This window comes from Canis lupus, chromosome 11, assembly GCF_011100685.1.
Source record: "Canis lupus familiaris isolate Mischka breed German Shepherd chromosome 11, alternate assembly UU_Cfam_GSD_1.0, whole genome shotgun sequence".
Taxonomy (NCBI): Eukaryota; Metazoa; Chordata; class Mammalia; order Carnivora; family Canidae; genus Canis; species Canis lupus.
This window is the reverse complement of record NC_049232.1, coordinates 13,049,126-13,056,159: the sequence shown is the minus strand read 5'-3', so window position 1 is coordinate 13,056,159 and position 7,034 is coordinate 13,049,126. Positions and strand designations below refer to the sequence as shown.

Here is a 7,034-nt window from a genome sequence, read left to right as displayed (position 1 = left end):
AAAGGAGCCCACCGTTCACACCTGGATTTATACAGAATTCTGGAAAGCAAAAATTAATCTAAAGTCATAGAAAGCTGATTAGTCGCTAATTTGTATTGGCGTTCAAGGGAAAGGAAAGGGAAGAATCAAGGAGGGGTGTCTTGCTGGCTTAGTCAGTAGAACATGTGACTCTTGATGTGAGAGGTTGTGAGTTTGAGCTCCACTTTGGGTATGATTACTTAAAAACAAGAACAAAATAAAATGGTACAAGGAAACTTTAGGAGTATTGGATATGATCGTTACTTCAATTGAGGTGATGGCTTCCAAATTTCATATATCAAAACTTTGCAGATGGTTTTTTTTTTAAAGATTTTATTTATTCATGAAAGACACACAGAGAGAAGCAGAGACACAGGCAGAGGGAGAAGCAGGCTCCCTGCGGGGAACCTGATGCAGGACTGGATCCTGAAACCCCAGGATCACACCCTGAGCCAAAGGCAGATGTTCAACCACTGAGCCACCCAGGCATCCCAGATTATATGCTTTAAATATGCACCATTTATTTTGTATCAGTTATGTCTTGATAAAGTTGTTGTACTCTTTAAACTTCTGATATTAAAATAACAGCTGCCAAGGAATTCTTGATTGTCTGTGCACATAAATTTTTGAAGTATTCCTTAATATAGTGATAATATATTCGGCCATATTAGGATATTTCTTTTTCCATGGAAGTGGATTTTCTAAGTGAGGTTTAGTATTTACCATATTGAAAAACGCTTATGTGAACCCTTTTATTTTTTTAAAAAAATTTATTTTTTATTGGTGTTCAATTTGCCAACATATAGAATAACACCCAGTGCTCATCCCATCAAGTGCCCCCCTCAGTGCCTGTCACCCAGTCTATGTGAACCCTTTTAAAGATAAATCTTTATTTAATGTATCACAGCCCCCATTGCTTTTTGTAACACAAAATACAGAAACTGGGAAATCTTTTTCTCTATGTCACAGACGACATGGTGACGGGCAGCCCACATGGCAAAGTGCGGAATCCGAAGCTAGATACTATGTACAGGTTTATATTTGTTTTTCTGCACAAGCAATTTCAGAGTATTTGCAAAATTACATTCCACTCAAAAAGGAAATACATAATTGAAGTGATCAAAACAGGAGAAAAATACAGACTGGTGAATACTAATCCCAGAGAAAATATTAGTGAGCAACAATTATCATAATCAAGGATTTTCTTGTAAAGTGACAGAAAATCCAGCTTGTTAGCTCCAACTGTTGTGATGGTCATGTTACAACAAATGTAAATCAAACCATCACTCTGTGGGACTTAAACTTACACAGGGATGTATATCCGTTACTTCTCAATGAAACTGTGAGGAAAAAAAATCTAGTGCAATGGCAACACAATACATATATATTAATATTTGGTGACTTTAAACTGAATTGGTAGTACAGGTATAATGCTGGCTAAAGAAACAGAATGATATTTACGCTTTTTCTGTAATTTTAATACATTATTAAAACTCAAAATAGGTGTCATGTCAAAATTATGTCTTCAGATATGAGAATAAAGCTCCTTCTGGAAAACTGTATCATTAAATGACATTTTAGAACCTACCAATACCTTGAAAATCATACAATTGAAACCACTTACTTAATTACATTATTTATAAGTAACTCTAAAAGGAAATAATCAGTTATTACTAAAGATTATACAGTGGGTATAGGATTCTTTCCTATTCCAGGGGCAATGTCTCGTAACAATTTCTTGGATGTTCTTGGATATTTCAACACACGAGCACACATTTAATCTATTTAACACCATTGGGAGGAAGCTAGAAAATTGTGATGATTTGCAGTAAGTCTCAGAGATTGTTTTCCATTAATACTTAAACACCCATCTCATTTTCTTTTTTAATATGAAATATTTTATTATTTTTTAATATGAAATATTTTAAATAATGGTTACAGATACAAATTCAATAAACACTTTAAAGGCACAACCTAAATTGAACAAGTATTAATATTTTATTATTTTTTCATCTTCACTTTTTTTTGTTTTTAAAGATTTTATTTATTCATGAGAGACAGAGAGAGACAGAGAGAGAGAGAGAGAGAGGTGCAGAGACATAGGCAGAGGGAGAAGCAGGCTCCATGCAGGGAGCCTTATGCAGGACTCGATTCCAGGACTCCAGGATCATGCCCTGGGCCAAAGGCAGGCGCTAAACCGCTGAGCCCCCCAGGAATCCGTCATCTTCACTTAAAAAAAAAAAAATTAAATTGAAGACTCTTTGATACTGCTTTTCTTTATCCCATCACCTTCCATCCATTCCCCTCTGACCATTCTCCTGAATGTTCCCTTTGCCGTTCACATTCCTATCTTTTATTTTATTATTATTTTTTTATAAATAATCTTTTTTTTAAATTTTATTTATTCATCATAGTCACAGACTGAGAGAGAGAGAGAGGCAGAGACACAGGCAGAGGGAGAAGCAGGCTCCATGCAGGGAGCCCGACGTGGGATTCGATCCCGGGTCTCCAGGATCGTGCCCTGGGCCAAAGGCAGGCGCTAAACCGCTGCGCCACCCAGGGATCCCCATTCCTATCTTTTAAAAAAAAACTCCTCTCTCTGGCACGTGCTCTCTCTCTCAAATAAATAGAATCTTAAAAAAAAAACAAAAACAAAAACAAAAACAAAAAAACCCCTCATTACCTGCGTGTGTTCTGTATGCAACTGGTACCATTTTGTGTGTAACAAAATGTCCATAATGGAACTGTACCTGGTTTGAGCAATGTCTACTCAATAAAATATAAACATGAATCCACTTCATTTTTCTGTACTTCTTTTACTCTGCTAAATCTCTTCTGTACTTTTATCTACATCATGGACAGATGTCAGAACTTTCTAGTCATTTGAGGCTGTTAAAATTGTTTAAAATTCTAATTTCATCTTTTTTAAAGATTTATTTGACAGAGAACACAAATAGAGGGAGTGGCAGGCAGAGGGAGGAGAAGCAGGCTCCCCGCAGAGCAGGGAGCCAGATGCAGAACTGGATCCCAGGACCCTGGGATCATGACCTGAGCCAAAGGCAGATGCTTAACAGACTGAGCCACCCGAGTGCCCTCTAATTTCATTCTATTTAAATATTAGCTCTTATAGTTGTTTGGGACTTCATTAATATATAGTCTATATACAATAAGTTTCACAAGCATTAAGGATGGTATTAAGGATTCCACTATGCAAGGAAATACACAATAAAGTATTTATATCCCCCCATGTGACCACTACTCAAACTCTGATTACTCCCAGAAAGTTCCCTCATGTACCTTTTAAGGCAGTATCCACTGCCTACCCCCCTCCCAACAAAATGGAAATACTATTCTGACTTCTATCATCATAGCTTAGTTTTGCCTATTCTGGTATCTCATATAAATGGAATCTGACCATGTAATATAATGTCTGGCTTCTTTCACTCACATCATGTTTTTGAAATTCATCCATGTTGTTACAGATACCAGCAGTTCATTCTTTTTCTTTTTAGTACTGTTGAATGGTATTTTGTTGTGTGAATATTCACAATTTGTCTATTCTGCTGTTGATGGGTTTGTGTTATTTCTAATTTTCGGCAATCGTGAATAAAGCTGACATGAACGACGTGTACAAGTCCCTTTGTGGACATCTGCATTCAATTTTCTTGAGTAGATGCCATCAGATAAAACTGCTGACTCATAGAATAGTATGTGTTTAACTACAAACTGCCAAACACTTTGAAGGGAGTTGTCACGTTTTACACTCTCAACCAATGATATATGAGGATTCCAGTTACCACATTTATGGCAACACTTCATAGGGTCAATATTCATTCTGTTAGGTGAGTAAAAAGTATCTTCTTGTAGTCATTTCCTTTACTTTTAAGTGGAAAACCCAACACGGTTAACAGTTACTGTTCCACGTGCATGCATAGAATATCTCTGGAAGGATGCCCAAGAACCTGAGCATGCTGGTTTTTCTTTAGTGAGGACTGATGAGCCTCTATTTCTCTGGGGCACTGGTGTGGCGAGTAGACTTTTCACCCTGCAACCCCTTAATTCCTTTTGAAAGTTGAATCACGTAAATGTATTATATATTGAAAAAAGAATTTTTTAAATCACTACGTTCAACCATGAACCTCCACCCCACTTCTATCCTAGACTAGGCTTGTGAGTGGGGGGATGCTCAGGGTATGGTCAGGTTAGTTTCTAGCAACTTCACCTCCTTCCTCTTCTAGGCTCTACCTCAAGGCAGGAGGGAGGGAGGGAAAAGGACACACTCATCTGTCTGTCTGGGAGTATATCTTCCTCTTTGGGGGGTGCTGCAGCTCCTCTAACATGGCTGGCATTTGACACACTCTTCGTGGCAGATCCAAAGGCAGATCTATCCTGGGTCACATATGTGCGGTTTCCTTATGGGCTGGAGACCAAGGAATTTGCAGACTTTCTGCTGTACCATTCTCTGATACGGAGCATCCAGGTCCAGCCTGGCTTCTTTCAGCCCTTCTCAACTCTGATCCCTGTGGGCATCAGGCTACAACCTGTGGCCTCTCATTTGTGGCCTTGCTATGGGTTCCACCCAGTTGGCTCAGGCCAGCGCTCCCTTCTGCAGCATCCCCTGCCCTATGGGAACCTCACAAATGTGGAAGTGATACAGGCTTCTTGTCTGCGTCTCCACCTGACTCTCTCTCACCACATCCCTCCCCCTCGCAGCTCAGCAAGTCACGATTGATGAGCCTACAGGTAATTTCGCAAACATTCAGCATGAGAATGAGGTAAGTCTTTCTCCTTCTTGCAGGCACTGTGGAAATGTATAAGTGTCCGAGAATCCTTCACACTTGGATCCCCAGCCAGAAAGGGGAGGAGTGGGGTGAGAAAAGCCAAAGAAAAGGAGAGAAAAGCCTCGGTGCTGTCCTCTAGGAAGATGGCTCAGAGTTTCAGTAATGTTTTCCTCGTGACATCACTGAAGTTCTTACATAAAATGCCCGAGTCAGCTGTTACAGGGCCAGTTCTGCTAAATCTTATTAACCCTTGTCTGTGTGTGTCTAACCGGGTGGAGAGAGCTGCTGCATGTGTGCTGAGGATGGGGTGGAGGTGAGCTACCCCGTGTGGGACGCCTTTCTGGTCCAGGTGCTCCTCAAATTTTAATATGCATACAAAACAATGGGTGATCTTGATAAAATGCAAACTCAGATTCAGGAAGTCCAAGTGGGATTTAAAATTTTGCATTAAAAATGTTTTTAATTGTGTAGAATACACAGAACATTTACCATCCTAGCCGTTTTTAAGCTTACAAGTGAATGGCATGAACTAGGTCACGCTGCTGTGCAACCATAATCACCATCCATCTCCTGAACTCTTTTCATCTTGCAGAACTGAAACTCCATACTCAATAAACAATAACTTCCTATTCTCCTGGCAACTAGCTTTCTACTTTCTGTCTCTACGAATTTGAGAATTTGACTATTCTAGCTACCTCACGTAAGTGAAATTAGACATTATTTGTCCTTTTCTGACAGGCCTATTTCACTTAATATAATATCCTCAGGGTTCGTCCATGTTGTGACACATGTCAGAATTTTTTTCCAGCTGAGATTCGTGTTTCATTTGGCGGACTCCGTAGAGTACACTGACCTCCCTCAAGTGGGTGGGCTTCATCCAATCCACCGAGCGCCTGGATACAGCAAAAGGCACAAGGGAGAGAAGTTTGCCCCTTTTCTCCTGCCTCACTTTGAGCCGGGACAGGTCAGCTCATCTTCTACCCCAACTAGGATTTACATCATGGGCTCTCCTGGGAGCTTCAGACTCAGACCAAAGTACACCACCGGATTTTATGGGACTCCAGCTTGCAGAGAGCAGATTATGGGATTTGTTAGCCTCCATAATCTAGACTCAATTCCTCATAATAAATCTCCTTTCGTTCTTTTCTCTGAAAACTTCTATTGGTTCTTTCTCTATGGGGAATCCTAATACAGTAGTTATGCTATTTTTCATTTTTTGAGGAAATGCCATACTGTTTTCCACAGTGACTATTCCATTTAAGATCCCCAGAGCCCAAGTGTTCCAATTCCGCCACATCCCTGCCACAGCCTGTTATTGTAGGTTTTGTTGTTATAGTGGCCATCCTAATTGCATGTGAGGTGGCATCTCACTGTGGTAAAATCACATCAATGATTACTGCTGTTGACCATCTTTTCAAGTGTCCATTGGCCAGTCACATATTTTCTTTGGAAAAATATCTGTTCAAGTCCTTTGCCATTTTTAATCAGGTTTGTTTGACTTTGTTGTGGTTCCGTTTTTTATACATCTGGGTATTAACTCTTATCAGATATGATTTGCCAGTATTCTCTCTCATTCTGGGGGTTGCCTTTTGTGTTATGTTCTTTTCACAGATGTGTTTAGTTTCGATGTACTCCAATTTTATTTTTTCTTTTGTTGCCTTTGCTTTTGGTGTCATATCCTAGAAATCACTGCCAAATCTAATGTTGTGATCATTTTCCCCATTTTTTTTTTAACATTTTGTTTTCTTCATTTATTTTAGAGAGACAGCATGTGCGTGAGCTGGTGCAGGAGTGGAGGGGAAGGGAGAGGGAGAGGGAGAGGGAGGGGGGGGGAGAGAGAGAGAGAATCTAGAGCAGACTCTCCACTGACTGTGGAGCCCCAGGTGGGGCTCAATCCCATGACCCTGAGATCATGATCTGAGCCAAAACCAAGAGTTGGAGGCTCAACCCACTGAGCCACCCAGGGGCCCTAGGCTATGTCTTCTTCTAAGAGTTTTATAATTTTAGTGCTTAAATTTAGGTCTTTTTTTTTTTTTTAAGATTCATTCATTCATTCATTCATTCATTCAGAGAGAGCAAAAGAGAGGCAGAGACACAGGCAGAGAGAGAAGCAGGCTCCATGCAGGGAACCCCGTCGTGGGACTCGATCCTGGGTCTCCAGGATCACACCCTGGGCTGCAGGCGGCGCTGCGCCACCGGGGCTGCCCAAATTTAGGTCTTTGATTCCAATTTGAC

General features: G+C 40.3%; 1 long non-coding RNA gene across 1 annotated transcript; it reads left to right on the top strand.

The window, feature by feature from the left end:
• The first annotated feature begins 4,727 nt into the window (after nucleotides 1–4,727).
• On the top strand, nucleotides 4,728–5,878 carry LOC119874026. Its single transcript, XR_005366346.1, has 3 exons — nucleotides 4,728–4,793; nucleotides 5,392–5,499; nucleotides 5,608–5,878. It is a non-coding gene; the product is annotated as an uncharacterized LOC119874026 (long non-coding RNA).
• The last annotated feature ends 1,156 nt before the right edge of the window (nucleotides 5,879–7,034 follow it).